Raw genomic sequence first — 20525 nt, 5'->3', positions numbered from 1 at the left:
GTCCCCCACACAAAGAATTATCCATCGAAAATTTCAGTAGTGCTGAGATCGGAAACCTTGATAAGCCTTAATACTATAAGCAAACTTAATTTCTTTTTTACTTATTGAAGAAGTCTAATACCAAATAATCATGGCAGGTGCCAAATATAATGGTTATTTTACTGAAATATCATTTGTAGTAGGGAGAATTTCTGTGTGTGGTATAACTTGTATCCTTAATTTATCTCTAATAATTCCTGCTATTTATCTAAAGTAATAAAGGAACTCTCTTCTGATTCTAATTTTATCTGAAGTGTCTGAAACCCTCCCTACTTTTTTGTGGAGTCAAGTTATCTTCTGACCAGTGTTCCCAAGTTAACCCATACAAATACTAGCAGGGCCTCTTATTTCAAGTAAAGGAGATTAACTCTAATCATTGTCATTCTTTTCCCCCCAAAGGAATCCAGTGCCTTCCTTAAAATATCCAAGAACAGGGAGTGTACTAGAACTGAAGTTTTTATAGGAAAGAATATATTAGCCCAGACGTATACACAAAGTAACCATTTAAATTTAGAACTTTATTTTCAATTTTCACTTTTAGAAGTTTGTTAAAAAATGGGAAGAAATGTCATATTGTTTGTAACATTTGGATATAGTATATGTATATAAGATAGTTGAAATTTTTGTCTCTGGTGCTACTGCTGCTGCTAAGTCACTTCAGTCGTGTCCGACTCTGTGTGATCCCATAGACGGCAGCCCACCAGGCTCACCCACCCCTGGGATTCTCCAGGCAAGAACTCTGGAGTGGGTTGCCATTTCCTTCTCTAATGCATGAAAGTGAAAAGTGAAAGTGAAGTCGCTTAGTGTGTCTGACTCTTCGCAGCCCCATGGATTGTAGCCCACCAGGCTCCTCTGTCCATGGGATTTTCCAGGCAAGAGTACTGGAGTGGGGTGCCATTGCCTTCTCCAAGTTTTTGTCTCATCACTTTCAAATTTTTTCATGCAATATATTAATACTGTATACTGCAATGTAAGTTTATGGATGGCTAAGTATTCTTGCCTAGAAAATCCCATGGACAGAGAAGCCTGGTAGAGTATAGTCCATGGGGTCCCAAAGAGTTGGACATGACTGAGTGACTTCACTTTCACTTTCTAGACTAATAGGTAATTCTGATTGACATTCTTTTCCCTGCAAAGATAAGCTTTTTTTTTTTTTTTAACTCATTAAGCATATAGTCTGTGACTCCTTCTAGAATGTGTCCCTCCACCTCAAGAGACATCTTAATTCCTTAAGCAAATAGGATTCCTGTAGACACATCCAACCAAGCTATGAACATATCCAGACTGGTCGATATCTCACAGGGTTACATAGTTTAGAATTAATCTAGGATTTATAACCACATAAGATTCAAAAGAAAAAAAAAAAACTGTATCATTTCAGATGTAAAACTAAAAAGAAAGAGAGCAGCTTGCAAGCAATTACTAATCATCCATAAGTAAAACATCTGGTTCCAAATGTGGCCAGTTTTTTCTACTTATTTAGCTCTTACACAGATACTCCAGTCATCTTTTCTTATATGTTGATTTTTTAGAAGCATAAAAGTTGGAACTATTTATGTTCATTTGATCATTTTGAATACCCATGTGTTATGGACTGAATTGCATTTTCCCCAGATTCATGTTTTGAAGTCCTCACCTCAATGTGACTGTATTTGGAGATAGGATCTCTATGGATAAACGACTTAGCCTATTTTCCTGTATCACCTAGAATCATATTATCGTTGGTGGTTTAGTCACTGAGTCGTCTTCAACTCTTGTGACCCCATAGACTGTGGTCTGCCAAGCTCCTCTGTCCATGGGATTCTTCAGGCATGGGTACTGGAGTGGGTTGCCATTTCCTTCTCCAGGGGATCTTCCCGATCCAGGGATCGAACCTGGGTCTCCTGCATTGCAGGCAGATGCTTTACTGAATGAGCTACAAAGATAAAGCATTAGGTGACAATTATTTTTTGAGTGAAGGAAATTTTCTTGAATGCAAATGACTCTTTGCCATGACATTTCTATCATCCTTTTGCCATGGTTTTAAAATACCAAGTTGATCTAATAACAGGAGTATGGCATGTAATCTCCATGGGTATAGTTTTATTTATCTCCTACATTTATCTAAATTGGTTTGCTCAATCATCCTTAGGTACACTTTGCAATGTTTATGGATTTTATAAGGTTTCAGACAATTAACAGCTTGCAATACTATTGGTTTCTGATAGAAATGTCTTCAATAACTTAATGATATCTGACTGACTGCTTACATTTCTAATTATGTATTCTTTGGTATATATAGCTAGATCAGTGGTTAAAAGCTAGTTTATTCATCTAATTATTTCTTTTAAAAAGGAATATTCTGTTGAGAAGCTATGGAGCATACATATTCTCCATTATCTTCCTCTAGTAGGGTATCTCTCACTAATGAGTAAATTAAGCTTGAGCTTTTGGACTGTAGCACTATATTGCTCTATGATAAGGCCAATTTGCTTTTTTTGCGAGCAAAAAAAAAGTGAATGAGCTGCTGTAAAATTCCTTAAGTGCAGAGAAAATGACCTTTGCTATTCAGGTTGGGAAAGAACAAAAGCAAAGGATGAAATAGGAAGGAGACTGACAAATAATCCCTCCTACTGAGATGCCTATAGCAACTGATGAGGCAGTATTGCTAATGAGCTCCTTAGAGGTGGCCCAACTGAAGCATATTAAAAATCTAGTGAGAAGAAACCGATCTTAGGTCTTCAGCTAGAATTTCATTAAAACTTTCTGACAAGATGTGACAAATAGTGCTCTATTTGTGGTTGCACAGACTTCAACCTCCCCAAGCTTGGACAGCAGCAAGAGTAATAGAGCAATGATCATAATAGCTACCATCAATTAAATGCCTCCTAGATGCCAGGTACTGTACCAGGCATTTTATGGCATCATTACAGTAAATATTTTCATTACCTCTGGGAGTCAGAATTATACTTCTATTATAATGATTTTTTTTAAGGCAAAAAAAAAAAAGAGAGAGAGAGAGAGAAGTTACTTGCTCTAAAGTACACTTAGGTAGAAATGCTAAAATTTGAACTACATATATATCTGAAGTGCTTTCTAACTAGGAGTTGAATACAGTCAGGATACATTTATTGAGAACAAACTATAATTGAGGCTCCAATTGTACAATTCTGAATAAGTTGAAAAATGTGCTCTCCCCAAACAACTCTAGAGCAAAGCTTATTTCTTCAAAACTGAGAAGTTTATATTTTAAGGACAAAGCTTTGGTCCTCTCCAAATTATGAGAAAACTGAGGAATTCCTTGTGTTGGAAAAATTATACAGCTGATATTTGAACAACCTGAGTTTGAACTGTGTCAGTCCACTTATATGCAGATTTTTTTCTCAGTAAATATTTTGGAGAAATTTTTGGAGATTTATGACAATTTGAAAAAAACTCACATATACCACAGATATACCAGATATACCACATAACCTAGAAATATCACAGAAAAAGAAAAGTTTATGTATGTCATGAATGCATAAAATAGATGAAATTACTAGACTATTATATTATTTACTATAAAATATATGCACATCTATTATAAAAAGTTAAAATTTATTAACACCTATACAAATGCTGATATGAAGGCATTTGCAGTAGTGAGATGTAAATAAATCCAGAGATGTATTAAATCATAAGTGCATAAAATTACTCCAGTACTTTGGCCACCTCATGCGAAGAGTTGACTCATTGGAAAAGACTTTAATGCTGGGAGGGATTGGGGCCAGGAGAAGAAGGGGACGACGGAGGATGAGATGGCTGGATGGCATCACTGACTCGATGGACGCGAGTCTGAGTGACCTCAGGGAGGTGGTGATGGACAGGGAGGCCTGGCGTGCTGCGATTCATGGGGTTGCAAAGAGTCGGACACGACTGAGCGACTGAACTGAACTGAACTGAACGTGCTAAAGAAAGTGAAAGGTGAAAGTGAAAGTTAAATCGCTCAGTAGTGTCCAACTCTTTGCGACCCCGAGGGCTCACGCTAAAGAATGTGAAAGTTGAAAGTGAAGGTTAAGCCGCTCAGTCATGTCCGACTCTTTGCGACCCCGTGGGCTGTAGCCCACCAGGCTTCTCGGTCCATGGGATTCTCCAGGCAAGAATACTGGAATGGGTTGCCATTTCCTTCTCCAGGGGATCTTCCCGAACCAGGGATTAAACCCAGGTCTCCCGCATTGCAGGCAGACGCTTTAACCTCTGAGCCATCAGTACACGCTAAATTACTACTAGTTTCCTAGCCACCTCCTGTTGCTATTGTGGTGAGCTCAAGTATAATATCTGCTATGTGACACTAATTGTCTCTGCCTGAGGACTTTATCACTCCAGTAAATTATAAATCTCAGTAAAAGTGATCTCTTGTGGTTCTTGTGTATTAATATTTTTCATCATGTTTTGTGCAAAAATGTAAACTTTGAATAACACCATGGGACTCATGAAGTGCCACCAGTGACACAGGAAGTGCTCCCAAAATAGAGGAAAGTCACAGTATTAGAAGAAAAAGTTGAATCGGCTTGACATATACCACAGGTTGAGATCTGCAGCTGCAGTTGGCTACCATTTCAAGATAAATGAATTCAGCATAAGGACCGTTATGAAAAAAGGAAAGGAAATCCATAAAGTAATTGTTGTGCCCAAGTCGAGAAATCTCCCAGTGACCACCAGGGAGCCGATATCCGATGCAAAAGCAAGAGAGTTTTATTACCAAGCTCGAGCTGGGGCTCCCACCGATACTGACACAGTGGCTATAGGGAGGAGCCCCGAGTTCTGGGTTACATTGCTTATATAGGGTATTCTTGCGTGAGAAATTTGAAAAACAGGAGTTTCCGGGTTGGGAGACATCTAATTGGTTACCTTCTGTGGAAGGGTTAGGTGTTGGTTTCTGATTGGTTCCCATTTCCTGGGCTGGCCACGGGTTCTGATTGGTTCCCATTACCTAGGTAGATTACATTAAGTCAGGAGATTTTGGTCTGGGGTCCGATTGGCTCAAGGGTGGTGGGGTGAGGTCAGGGGATTTCCAAAGGCTCTTTTCCTGGAACCTTACAAAATGGAGTTTTTCTGTTAACAAAATGGAGTAGCTTAGGTCCTTCAGTAATTGCCACAGCTACTCCAGCACATGCAAAAACTTGCAATTTTTTTGAGTATTCTTTATTTCAGACTGAAAATGAAGCTCTTATATGGATGCAGGATTGTTATAAGAAAGACATACCTATAGCCTCTAAGTCAAGAAAAAAACGAACTTATTATATGACAACTTAAAGCAAAAGGAAGGTGAAGGATCTAAAGATGAAGAATTTAATGCTACCAAAGAATGATATGATAATTTTAGGAAAATAATTGGCTTTAAAAAATCAGGTAACATGAGAAGCATTGTCTATTGACCAAAATGCAGCAAAGTTCCCAGACACCATTTAGAAAATCATTGAGAAGAAAGGGTTGAGAAGCCTGGACAGGTTTTTAAAGCAGATGAAAGTACCCTCATCTAGAAAAAAAGTGCCACAAAAGACTTGTTAGTAAGAAGATAAATAAGCACCTGGATTTAAGGCAAGAAGTTAACTCTCCCACTTTGTGCAGATTCAGTCAAGCTTATGGTTAGGACTACCCTTATCTATAAGCTTGCTAAACCTGAAGCCTCGAAGGGAAAAATTAACACTAGCTGTAAGTCTTTTGGTTGTACAAGAAGAAGGCTTGGATAATGAGAATCCTTTCTCTGGATTGGTTAGGTTGATACTTTGTCCCTGACGTCAGGGAGTACCTTGCCAGTAAGGGATGGCCTTTAATGTTTTCTTGATATTGGACAATGCCTCTGGTTACCCAAAACCATGAGTTCAAGTTGAAGGCATCTTATTGGTCTCTTGCTCCCAAACACAACTCTAATTCAGCTTCTAGGTCAGAGAATTGTGAGGACCTGTAAGACTCATTGCATGCAGTTCTCTATGGAAAGGATTGACAGTGCTTTGGAAGGAAATCCCCTTACAGAGACCATCATGAGAATCTGGAAGGATTACACCTTTAAAAATGCCATTGTTATACAAAAAGCCATTCAAGTAATGAGGCCTGAAAACAATAAATTCCTGCTGAAAAAAACTGTATCCAGATGTTGTGTATGAATTCACAGGATTTACAACAGAGCCAATCGGGAAATCATAAAAGAGTGCCTCTAAACCAGTGCCAGACAATGGGGAAGATGACATGAAAGAACAGTGTCAAAAACAAGTTGACATTAGACAGTCTGACAAAAGGATTCTAATTATTCAAGAGTGCTTTGAATGCTTTGAGTGCTTCTTTTACGATGTGAACTCTAAGGTCACTGAAACTAAAGAAGTGGAGGAAGAGGGGTTGTATAGTAGAAACATTTGTAGAGAAATGAAAAAGCAAAAAATAATATATTATTTACTTTTGATACCAATGAATGCTCATCATGTAAACAGCACAGTGAGCTTCAAATATATTGGTTGATATTTAGATACAATAGAGTATTGTTATCAAATTAGATAACAAAGCATTGTGTTTATTATTCAGTGACATTATCTCTAGGCTAAACAAATGAAATATAAACATTACAACTCTAAGCACCCACAACAACATCTGTAATCAACAAAAGCAACATTATGAATATTAGAAAATTTAAAATGATATATTTTACCACAGCAGATAGAAGAGAAAATAGCCAAATGACCAAAAAGTAAGTGTAACCAAAGTAAGTTTCCAAGTGTCTCACTTGTTGATGTAATATCAGTACCTATCTTTGTGAAAGACATTTTTGAACATGAAATATATAAAGTCTCATTACAGATGAACATTAACAGATGCACATTTTCCAATCAATTTGGATGATAGAGAACAGTAACTTGGGACTCTAAGCAAAATACCCCTCAAATTTTAATTTTTGTCAGTAATAAATCTGTATCTCTCTCTCACACACACACATCACATACATGTAATTGTTATCAATCACTATTATTTAATTTGAACTTCATCAATTAAAACAATTGTGGAAATGTTTTCTCTCTTGTCATATAAGTTCATTATACAGTATTCTCTTCTTGCCTTTTGATCTTGTTGCTGTTTAGTCACTAAGTCATGTCTGACTCTTTGCAACTCCATGGACTGTAGTGGTCCAAGCTCCTCTGACCATGGAATTTCCCAGCAAGAATACTTACGTGGGTTGTCATTTCCTTCCAGGGGCCTCTTAACCTACAAAGCCTAGACTATCTAGCCTGGCTCCTTTACTGAGTGTTTGCCAATACCCATCTAAAGAACATAAAATATTACTTTCTACAGAACAATATTTTATGCTACATAATTTAAATATTTTAATTATGCACTTAATTCTGTAGTTGTTTTTAACCTACAGATTAGGTATACTTTTATTATTGGTTTATACATTTAAAAAAAGTTAGACATAATCATATTATTTAGTATCTTTGCTATCATTCCTTTTAATGCCTCAGACCTTCCTTTTTTAACACTATTCTTCTTCCTTAAGTATATCTTTTGGAAGGATTTTAAGGATGAATTTTGCCTTTATTCTTAATGTATAATTTTGCTGGCTATACTTTGAAATTTATTTTCTTTCAGCGTTGGGACATATTTCACTCTGTCTCTGGGCCTCCCCTGAGGCTGCTGAAAATTCTGCTATTAGCGCAATATTTTCAAATACCCAAAAGGTTTCTAAACTTCAAAGTACTAATTACCTGCCTAGAGGGTATACCATGGCTAATTTTAGCAATAATCTATAGTCCATAAGTGATTTAATATCTTAAACTCCAAAATACCTTGCCCTCCTTTTCAATTTTTTCTATATTTTTAATCTGAGCTATAGAGAAATTTTAGGTTATAGTGAATTTTTCAAATATAACACCATTGCTGAAAATTTATCCAAATTTTATACTCTGGATAATGATAATTGATAATGTATAGTTAGGTAATAGTACCTTTCCTTTGTGCATTCACATACATAGGTGATTTAATTTGATTACAGAAATTAAAATATTGCAGACTTCTTTTAGATATCTTGTTCCATTTATTCAGGCAGCAGTCTTAGATACTTGTGGTAGAGTGTAGATTTGAAAACTACACTAGTGTTCAAAAATTGTTGCAATAGTATCTCCCACTGCATGTTTGTCTTATATCCTGACTTGGACCCTTCTTTTTGAATTTGGATGTGCTTGTGATTATGATAGATACTGTAATTTCTGAGCTAGAGATGTGATTATGATAGACACTGTGATTTCTGAGCTAAGGTTATAGAAATGATATAATACCCTCCTGGTTGATTTGGGTGCTCACTATTGGATCCCAGTCATAGTGAGAAAACCTTGGAGCCTTGCAGACAGGCTGCATGTAGCTGGTTCAGTTGAGAAGCTAATTGAGATTCCTGGTGACAGTATGGACCACCAGGCAGAGGGAGGGAGTCTTTAAATTCCTTCAGCCCAAGTCATTGGGTTACTCCCAGCATATAGAGTCCTGTGGAGCAGAGATAGGTTGTTCCCACTGAAGCCTGTGACAAAAAGCAAAATGCACGTGCATTATTTTAAGCCATTATCTTTGACGTACTTTTTTACCCTGCCACAAATGACTAGTTATTATTTTCATCAGTAAACAAAATTGGTGTGAGTTTTAGACTAATAAGTGAATTGGCTTTTCCAAAGTTCACATGGTAACTGAGTAGGGATAGAGGATTCAAAGTGAAATTTTAAATTCTGCAAGCTCTGTATATATTAACATTTTTAATTTCATGTAGGACCTCAATAGTTCTTTCCTGATAGCTCAGACCCTAAAGAATCACCCTGCAATGCAGGAGACCAGGGTTAAACCCCTGGGTCAGGAAGATCCCCTGGAGCAGGAAATAGCCAATCACTCCAGTATTTTTGCCTGGAGAACCTCATGGACAGAGGAGGTTGGTGGGCTATAGTGCATGGAGTCGCAAAGAGTCAGACATGACTGAACGACTAAGTAAAAATGCAGGATACATATTGCTATTGTCGTCATTGATGGCAAACATAGGGCCCAGAGACATCAAACCAAATTGTCCAAATTTGCATTAGTTATACTGGAAGAAACACAAGTTGGAATCAAGATTGCCGGGAGAAATATCAATAACCTCAGATATGCAGATGACACCACCCTTATGGCAGAAAGTGAAGAGGAACTAAAAAGCCTCTTGATGAAAGGGAAAGAGGAGAGTGAAAAATTTGGCTTAAAGCTCAACATTCAGAAAACAAAGATCATGGCATCCGGTCCCATCACTCCATGGGAATTAGATGGAGAAACAGTAGAAACAGTGTCAGACTTTATTTTGGGGGGCTCCAAAATCACTGCAGATGGTGATTGCAGCCATGAAATTAAAAGACGCTTACTCCTTGGAAGAAAAGTTGTGACCAACCTAGAGAGCATATTCAAAAGCAGAGACCTTACTTTGCCAACTAAGGTCTGTCTAGTCAAGGCTATGGTTTTTCCAGTAGTCATGTATGAATGTGAGAGTTGGACTGTGAAGAAGACTGAGCGCCGAAGAATCAATGCTTTTGAACTGTGGTGTTGGAGAAGACTCTTGAGAGTCCCTTGCACTACAAGGAGATCCAACCAGTCCATTCTGAAGGAGATCAACCCTGGCATTTCTTTGGAAGGAATGATACTTAAGCTGAAACTCCAGTACATTGGCCACCTCATGCGAAGAGTTGACTCATTGGAAAAGACTCTGATGCTGGGAGGGATTGGGGGCAGGAGGAGAAGGGGACGACAGAGGATAAGATGGCTGGATGGCATCACTGACTCGATGGATGTGAGTCTGAGTGAACTCCGGAGTTGGTGATGGACAGGGAGGCCTGGTGTGCTGCGATTCACGGAGTCGCAAAGAGTCGGACACGACTGAGCCACTGAACTGAGCTGAACTGATGAGTGGTCATAGCCCAGATTCAAAACTGGTATTCTCTCTCTCAAATATGTTTTAACCATTATACAAGCAGGCTTTTTGACCTCTTCCTCTTTGCACTAATCCATGTCATCTTGACAGCTCGAGAATTATAAAAGTTTAGGAAAGGAATTGGGTTATCTGCTTTAATTGTTGGTTTAGTGGTCTTTAAAAAAAAAAAAAGCCATAAGTTCACTCTGCTAACAAATACATATGTATCCAAAATATGTGCTCATTTTTCAGAGGGTTACAAACCCCCTGGAAGCCAAAATATTTCACTGAAACTCACGATCTCTTTTCTACATTATAAATGGACCTCAACATTTCTGATGTGAAGAAACTTCCAAAAGAAGGAAATTTTACACTATAATGACTGAAAATGAGGAAATTTACTGGAAGCAAAGAAGAGATAAGATCTGTTAGACAGTTTCCCTATCTCCTTATTCATCATTGATAACATTCTCCTTTTTCTACAATAAGCTTAATTGAGAAATGCCCTTTGATAATACTCCTGGCTCCAATTCCTTCTTTTTATTGAGAGATCAGCCTTCAGTGTTAATTATGTATCTGATGATCTAGGCCTTGGGCCAAAACATTGATATTTAGCTGACATCTAGAATGTTTAGGTACAATGAGAATGTATAGGTATCAAAAAAAAAAAAAAAACACAAACTTTGATTATATAATGGTTAAGAAAATGTATGGTAGTGAGGCTACTGGGTTTGAAACTAGGCTATAGCCATTTACTATGTGAGCAAATTTGGAAAATTTTGTTAAAGTCTCTGAACCCTAGGTTTGTCATTAGTGAATTGAGAATATAACATTGTATATATTATTGAAGCCCAGCGTGAAACGAGGTAATTTAATAACATTTCTGTAGCTAACCCTGGCAAATAATAGATTATCAATGCCTGTGTGCCTGCCAAGTAGCTTCAGTTGTGTCTGACTCTGTGATGCTATGGACTGTAACCCACCAGGCTCCTCTGAATACTGCAGTGGGTTGCCATTTCCTCCTCCAGGGGAATCTTCCTGACCCAGGGATCAAACCTGGGTCTCTGGCAGGCAGGTTCTTTACCACTAGTGCCACCAGGGTAGCCCCCAGAGCCACCTGGAAGCCTGAATGATACCTCAACTCTGTCTGTGTATATGTATGTGCATCCTGAAATAAGTTTGTAATATAATCCTGTAACTTTGCAATTGTTGCTTTTCATTTCAGTTATACAAACAGTCTCAGTTTATTATTTTTTAATGTAAGGAATAAGATATGCATTTCAAATTTGTGAGAGCCTGACAATTTTTTTTTTTTTTCTTTCTATCTGCTCTTTGGCAAGGGAACAAAAAAAAGATACAGAGTTAGAGTAAGGTACAGAGGCATGTTTCCTCTGACTGAGGCTGTTCAAATTTTATGCAAAGCAATCACATTAAGCTAGCAATAGCACCCATTGTTTACTAGTTATGACTACACAATTCAGTCTGTTAAATTGTAAACTAGCAATAGAAGGTCTACACGAATATGCTGATAGGCTAAGATGCAGAATGTAAATATCTAACATATGTTTAAATCCTCTGGTAGCTGAAGAATTATTTAGAAACATAAGGAAACATTAATAAACACACACATATATAGGAAATACCCCATTTTCAACTGCCAATTCAGTCTAATATGAGTAGGAATATCATTCTAATACCACAAAGTTAAATTGCATTGCACTTCCCTTTCTCAGCAACTGGCTAATTCAATCATAGCACATAGATTTTTCATCAGTTTTTAATTTGCTTAATTTTTATGAGCTGGTGGTTTAGAAAATTTCCCATTTTTCAACCCTAAGACTGTAGGGATAAAGCCATGCACTATTCTTTCTGTGTCATTTTCATTTTAATATAGATTTTATAGTTCATTACCTGTCAATCAGTTTTAAATGGCACAGTATTCATTTTATCATGTTCTGTAAAACTGTTTTATGCTTCTTTCAATGTCTTACATTCATTTTAGACTGAGCCCTATTTATTTCTCTAAGAGCCATAGCCATCTGTAGCTGTGCACATTTGAACTTGTAGTTATTTTAGCAAATGCAATATTTTGCTTTATGTAGTATATTCATTTAGGATATCTATTCAAGCAAGTGAATTCTGAGGAAGCAGAGCTGTGTAAATGCTTTATCTGTGGCAAGCTATTTCATGCCCTGTGTTTTTATTTGTCTCAAACTTTGAGGGATACAATTTCAAACATAACTTAAAGTACTGACACAGTATACTTTATCACTTGACTATTTCTAATCTAACAAACCATACTTATATAATTAACATTCAAAGCCATTGAGCAAACAAATGTAAATTTTGAGACTCAGAGTTTTCACATAAATTAACACAAATATTTAACAAATGGAAAATAGGATATTTTTTAAAATTAGAAAGTATCTTTTTTTCACATAGATTTGTTCCTTTTTTCCACCATCACATGTTTTCTTCATTTGACAACATCCTCTGCATTAAATAGATATTAGCTTTATTTCTCCTCTGTTAACTAAAAATATTAAAGAGGCTTTTAATGTTAAAAAATTAGATACATCATAAGTCAAACAGAAAAATTTCCTGAGGAGCTAATTAGTATAGGTACAGTTTTACTGAAGGGACTATGTTTGGACTTTTGTTCTATGAAATAATGTTAGAAATAATTTAAGAAGATATTTATGACATTCTGTTAAAATATGCCAAAAGATTATCACAGTAACAGGAATTTGTGTGGCGTGCTGGTGAAGCAACTCCCTAGAAAAGCAAAGGAACAAAATCCTGACTTATAGCATTGGTAGATTTCCATAATGTAAATATTTCCACCACTGTCAATTTCAAGACAGCAACATTTAAATAATCATCTCTTTTGTACTGAAAACCCAAATCAGCATGCCACTGCTTCCTAAAATCTAACATAAAATTTCTTATTGGATGTGTAAATTAATTCCTATAGAATAAAGAGAATTATTTCCTCACTACTCCAGGATCCTCAGCATTTTCTTTAATCAAATAACAAATTTTTCCTTCCAGAATTCACATGACCTACTGTCTCTCAGACCCTATTGCATTAGGTAAAGTCAATATATTTGCCATCCTCATTTTGCTTTTGCTTACCTCTCATACATTGGATTGATATTCTCACCTCTAGTCCATGACTTTTCTTGTCTTTGAAGTTCATTTCTAAGCTTGCTACCTCCCTGAAAATATTCCAGCTAGCTATATTTATTTTACTTACAAAGTCACTTCAGAAATTCTATGCTTTATTTTTCCTTATTCTTTTAAAATACATATCACTTTTGTATCTCAGTTCAACTAGTTTATTTTTATAATTTTGTTATGTTGTAGGTATGTATCATAAAACTAGCATTTTGTTTGAGAAATCTGCATGTAGAAATATGATATATTCTTTTACCTTTGTGTGTATAATCTTTTTAAAAGTAAATTTTTTTTTCAATGAAATTTTTTGAGTAATAAGATATTGAGTAGAATTCCCTGTTCTATACTGTAGGTCCTTGCTGTTATGTATTTTATAGTAGTGTGTATCTGTTAATCCCAAACTCCTAATTTATTCCTTCCCCCCAGTCCCTTTGGTGCATGCTTGCTAAGTCACTTTAGTCGTGTCCAACTGTTTGCTACCCTATGGACTGTATCCCACCAGGATCTTCTGTCCATGGGATTCTCCAGGCAAGAATACTGGAGTGGGTTGCTATTTCTTTCTCCATGGGATCTTTTCAACCCAGGGGGATCTTCCCGAACCAGGAATCAAATCAGCATCTCTTAAGTCTCCTGCATTGGCAGGTGGGTTCTTTACCACTAGTGCAACCTGGGAACCCTGTCCCTTTGGTAACCATAAGATTATTTTCTTTGTCTGTGAATCTGTCTCTAGTTTGTACAGTTATTTATGTAATATTTTAGATTCCACATGTAAGTGATATTACCTGGTGTTTGTCTTTCTCTGTATGACTTCTCTTACTATCATAATCTCTAGGCCCATCCATTTTGCTGTAAATAGCAACATTCATTCTTTTTTATGGCAGAGCAATATCCCATTGTGTATATATATCACATCTTCTTTATCCACTCGTTTATTGATGGACAGTTTGATTGCTTCCATGTCTTGGCTATTGCAAGTAGTGTTGCTATGAACTTTGGAATGCATGAATCTTTTCAAGTTAGAGTTTTCTCCAGATACATGCCCAGGAGTAGGAATGTTGGATCATGTGATAATTCATAACTCTATTTTTAATCTTTAAAGGAACCTCCATAGTGTTCTCCCTAATAAATACAGGGTAATTCTTAATAATTGCCTGACTTTCTCTAAGTACATTTTCAATATTGTCTTTTTCAGGCTAAAAACTGTGCTGTCCATATAAATGTACTTACTAAAACATTTAGGATTCTTTTAGAATTAAAATAATTATATAAACTCTCTATTATAACCTTTCTTTAAGTTTCCCAGAAAAATTAATACAATTTTCAAAGAAAACTTTGACTTCCATTATTTTATTAACAACTTCCTGATATTTTGTACTTCCTTTATTTTCTTGTTTATTGTGAATTTTAACTTTATAATCCACACTAAGGGACAGGGGCACCAAAGATTAACACCAATGACACCACAAAGTAGTATTACATGTTATTTTTTTATTCCAAAACATACAGTGAAAACAGAATGTATCAAATATATTTTGTTCACTTTTGTTTTACCCTAAGTAGATTTTCATATTTTTCACAAATGAAATATTTTCTCTTTCAAGGAACTCACATTCTGTAAAAACAGCTTGAAAAACCACTGGCCCAGAATATGTGATTGGTAGGGGAAGCTGAGAGGCTTGTAAAATGCAAATTGAGTAAGCAGTAGGAAGCAGTGTTGAGTTAGGAGAAATGCCAACTCATTGGAAGCTCTTAACATAGGGGAATAATAAACACAACCACAGAAACAAAGCTGAATATATGCTTCATGTCTTTGGGATGAGTTTTTCTGTTGAGTATATCAGAACCATACAGAGTGCCAGCATCAGTAGATTTCAGTATCTGATACTGGGAATACATCAAGCCAAACACTATAGGGAAAGATCCTGAGATTTAACAGTGCAAAGAAGCAATCAAGTTGCTGTTTTCTTTTCCTCCTCTGAAAAGAGACCACAGAGTTATGAGGACAAAGTGTTTGCAGATCCTACAAATCTGATTTCAAATGTTGGGCCCACCATTTACTAGCTGTGTTATCTAGGTAGGTTTTCTTGATAATATGTAGGATACTCAGCTAAATTTGAATTTAAACTTACTGATAGATAATTGTCTAGTCTAAGAAGGGCTCAAATATTGCACATTATATAATTGTACTACAAATATACATTCATTTGATATCTGAAATTCAAATTTAACTGGGCATTCTATATTTTTATTTGATAAATCTTGCAACCTTATATCTAGGTGAGTTATGTAATATCTCTAAGTCTCATTTGTCTCATCTACAATGAAATAGCAATAATTGTAATGATGTGATAAAATTTATGACAATACACACTCAACATTAAAAAAACTGAAGAACACGGCATCTGGTCCCATCACTTCATGGCAAATAGATGAGGAAACAATGGAGACAGAGACAGACTTTATTTACTTGGGCTGCAAAATCACTGCAGATGGTGACTGCAGCTATGAAATTAAAAGATGCTTGCTCCTTGGAAGAAAAGCTATGACCAACCTAGGCAGCATATTAAGAAGCAGAGACATTATTTTGCCAACAAAGGTCAGTATAGTCAAGGCTATGAATTTTCCACTGGTCATATATGGATTTGAGAGTTGGACCATAAAGATGGCTGAGCACTGAAAAATTGATGCTTTTGAACTGAAGTATTGGAGAAAACTCTTGAGAGTTCCTTGGAAAGCAAGGAGATCAAATCAGTCAATCCTAAAGGAAATCAGTCCTAAATATTCATTGGAAGGACTGATGCTAAAACTGAACCCTCAATACTTTGACCACGTGATGTGATAAGCTGACTCATTAGAAAATACCCCGTTGCTGGGAAAGATTAAAGGCAAGAGGAAAAGGGGACGACAGAGGACCGGGTGGTTAGATGGCATCACCGACTCAATGAACAAGAGTTTGAGCAGACTTCAGGAGATGGTGAAGGACACGGAGGTCCAGCTGCTGCAGTCCATGGGGTCGCAAAGCGTCAGACATGACTGAGCGACTGAACAACAGTGACACACACATATTATGTAAAAATACTATGTATGTACAACACCAGGTACAAGGGAGTTCTTATAATTCTTAATTAAGCAAGCTTTATTCTTGCCATGTAACTTTAAGAGACTTTATTTTTCTAAATTCCATATATGTTAGTGATGGTAACGATAACCCTGTATGCAAGACAGCAAAAGAGACACAGATGTATGCAACAGTCTTTTGGACTCTGTGGGAGAGGGAGAGGATGGGATGATATGGAAGAATGGCATTGAAACATGTATAGTATCAAATAAGAAATGAATCGCCAGTCTAGGTTTGATGCAGGATACAGGATGCTTGGGCTGGTGCCCTCGGATGACCCAGAGAGATGGTATGGGGAGGGAGGTGGGAGGGGGGTTCAGGGTTGGGAACACGTGTACACCCGTGGCAGATTCATGTTGATGTATGGCAAAACCAATACAGTATTGTAAAGTAAAATAAAGCAAAAAAATAAAGAGACTTTACTTTTCTTCCCCTCCCAGCCCTGCTCCTTACTTTTGATGAAATTTTGGGCAAATCCAATCATTGTTATCAAATTATGATGGTGTTTCTGTTTGTACACGTGTGCTGTGCTCAGTCACTCACTTGTGTCCAACTCTTTGCTACCCCATGTAGAAAAACCAGGCTCCTCTGTCTATGAAATTTCTAGGCAAGAATACCTGAGTGGGTTGTTACTTCCTTCTCCAAGGGATCTTCCTGACCCAGGGATCAAACCTGTGTCTCTTACATCTCCTGAGTTGTCAGGCAGATTCTTTACCACTAGCACCATCTGAGAGAGCTTCTCTAGTCAATAAATTAAACATCAATTTTCATTTAGTAATCTTTATACAGGGCTTCCCTGGTGGCTCAGCAGTAAAGAATCCACATGCCAGTGCAAGAGACATGGGTTTGATCCCTGGCTTGAGACGATCCCCTGGAGAAGGAAATGGCAACCCACTCCATAGTTTTGCCTGGGAAATCCCATGGACAGAGGAGCCTAGGAGGGCTATCATCCATGAGGTTGTGAAAGAGTCAGACACAACTTAGCAACTAAACAATAAAAACAACATTCTGGATGTAGCTTTTGATTTAAAGTTGAGACCTTTCCTCTTCTCCAGATTAGTCCTACCTCAGATAAAAGCTAGATATGACTTTTTTTTTCCCATCATCTATTTCTTCTAATGCTTTTCTCCTAGCTTTCAATGGGACATAAGGACAGGACAGGGGAAAGTCTAGGAGGGAGAAGAAGAGAAGAAGAATGTGAAAGTTCTTATTTGGCTGGTTACTGAAGAGTTATGTGTCTATTTTGTAGATATATCCTTGATAATCTCTATGTTTGGGAAGTATTTAAAGAGATTAATGGTCTCATGACTCTTTTAATAGGTTGTTTGCAACCACCATCCTCAAAAAGTTATATATCCATTTCAGCAGGTCTGACTCCCCCTTCAGTCCCTTATTACATCTGTACATCTTATTTTAATGGTAGGGTTGTGGTCTCAACATGTAAAAGTTCATGTTACTGAGAGAAAATCATCTAAGAAATCCAATATCTGAGGATCATTGTTTAAGGCAGTACTAAATTGTAAAGTGTGCATCTTATTTTAGTTTTTATTTTGTATTTTTGCAAATGGCATTTTTAAAATGTTTTCGATTGAATGAAATATTCTTTAACTTCCACAGTGCTTTAGTTTTCAAAAGTTTCAAACACATGTTTTCATATAATCCTGTAGTATAATGTAAAAATAATCCTTAGTTTTAAACCCCCATCACTATATTGACCCTCCCTCCTGCCCTCTTCCCACTGGTAACTGCTTGTTTGTTCTGTATATCTGTTTAGTCAGCATCTTGTTCTGTTTTACTCACTAGTTTTATTTCTTAGATTCCATGTAAAAGTGATAACATGATATTTGTCTTTTTCTGTCTGACATATTTCACCTAGTATTATATTCTCCAGGTCCATCCATGTTGCCACAAACAGCATTATTTTGTACTTATTTATGGCCGAGTAGTATTCTAGTGTGTATATATTTATATATACACACATACAGATATATATGTGTGTGTGTGTGTGTGTGTGTGTGTGTGTGTGTCTTTATCCATTCATTTGGACACAGGTTGCTTCCATACCTTGGGAATTGTAAATAACACTGCTATGAGCATAGCAGTGCATGTATCTTTGTGCTGGTGAGGATGTGGTCAAAAGGGAACCCTGCTGTGCTGCTGATAGGAATGTAAATTGGTGAAGCCACTATGGAAAAGAGTATGGCGATATCTCAAAAATCTAAACATAGAACTGCCATATGACCCAGAAGTTTTGCTCCTTTTATAAAACTGAAACAAAAAACAAAAGCGCCAATTCAAGAATATACATACATCTTATTTTAAATAACATTCATTATATTTTTGTTTTGCTTAATGTTTGTCACCTATTTTGAAAGCTTAAAGTAGTGTTTATTTCTCAATGACGTATTTTTAATATATTTTATCTCTGCCAAAAAGAGAGTAAGATCATAAAGACATAGACTGTTATATGATATTAATTTATTTTCAGCATCCTGATGTGTACTGTTGTTGAAGTGGATGTTTCAACTTCTAGTTGGCCAAATTAGGAATTGAGGTGTTGAATTTTAAAGAATGTCAGTTTAATTAATTCATAAAAAGAGCAGGGGAAGTTGTCCTCTGAACTGTTCTTACAACACTTATGACAACAGATATGTATTTTTTTTTGTCACCCAACAACCATTTCTTCCATTGACTAGATGTCCTGTGTCTGGTTTGGTTCTGACACTAACATGCAAATTAGCACAAGTCCCACAGGTGAAGGCCTCAGTCCCATAGACTGTCTGTCCCCATTTCAGATTCTAATCACAGGTCTGGTCAGTCCAATTGTCTATCAAAACTTCCTCAGTTTGATAATTTGCTAGAACTTCTCACAAAACTCAGGAAGGTAATTTACTGCTATGGTTTATTATAAAAGATACAGCTCAGGCCCAACCAAATTGAAGACATGCACAGGGCAAGGTATGAAGCAAGGGATGCTCCATGTACCCTTTCTGGACATGTAATGTGTTCACTCCCCAGAAGCTATCTCAACTCCATTAGAGTGTTTCTTTCTTTCTTTCTCTTTCTCTCTCTCTCTCTCTTTTTAATGTTGATTCCATTATGTTAGCACAATTGATTAAATTGTTGGCCACTGATGACTAGACTCAACCTCCCCTCTGCAAGTGGGGCTGAAAGTTCCAAACTTCTAAATTGTGAGGTTGGTTCCTGCAACAACCAGCCCCCATTCTGAAGCTATCTAGAGCCAACTAAGAGTCACTTTATTAGCATAAATTCAGGTATGGGGAAAAAAGACTTGTTATGAATACCAGAAGATATTCTTATCAACAAAGACTTTAGAAACTCTAGTTCAAGAACTGGGGATAAAGACTAAATATATGTATTTCTTATTATCACCATTCTTAGTTAGCTCAGGCTACTATAAAAAAAATACCAAAGACTGGGTGGTTCAAACAAGTAATTTATTTCTCAGTTATAGAGGTCAGGCAGCATAAGATCAATGTGTTTGATGGTTTGATTTCTTGTGGAACCCTCTTGGCTTGGACTGCTTCCTTCTCAGTAACGTCCTTCTAGGGTGGAGACAGATAGACAGAGACAGAGAGACCTGATCTCTCAACCTCTTCTTATAAGGGTAAGAATCCCATCATGGAGATTTCACTGTTATGTAGACCTAATTAACTCCTCCCAACTCCAAATGCCATCACACTGAATTGAGGAGGGGGACTCAAACATTCAGTCTTAACAAAATGGATATTCAATGTGTCAGTGCATAAACAAAGGTTTTTTAAATTTTCAGTTCAATCTCTTTTTATAATCAAAACCCCATAGAGAATCTAGTAGAAAGATAAATAACAGATTGCCTCTTCCCTTACTACAACTCTCTTGCAAAAAGAAGAATGTTTATTGTCATTAAATATTTACTAACTAAATGGAGGCATATAAGCATGAAATTGTGAATTCATGAATGAATGAAAAGATAGATGATGCCATTTAGGCTTGAAGTTAAATAGAAATGATTCAACTAAAATTTATTTTTAATCATGAACTATGAAGGCAGGAGGAGAAGGGACGACAGAGGATGAGATGGTTGGATGGCATCACTAATGTGATGGACATGAGTTTGAGTAGCGTGTTGGTGATGGACAGGGAAGCCTGGCCTGCTGCAGTCCATGGGTTTGCAAAGAATTGGACATGACTGAGCAACTGACCTGAACTGATAAATGCTAATTATAGGAATTGTTTTATTTACTCATATTTTAAACAACATATTTTATT

Source organism: Budorcas taxicolor, chromosome 5 (genome assembly GCF_023091745.1).
Source record: "Budorcas taxicolor isolate Tak-1 chromosome 5, Takin1.1, whole genome shotgun sequence".
In the NCBI taxonomy this organism is placed as follows: Eukaryota; Metazoa; Chordata; class Mammalia; order Artiodactyla; family Bovidae; genus Budorcas; species Budorcas taxicolor.
The sequence above is the reverse complement of the archived record's forward strand: the minus strand, read 5'-3'. Positions refer to the sequence as shown.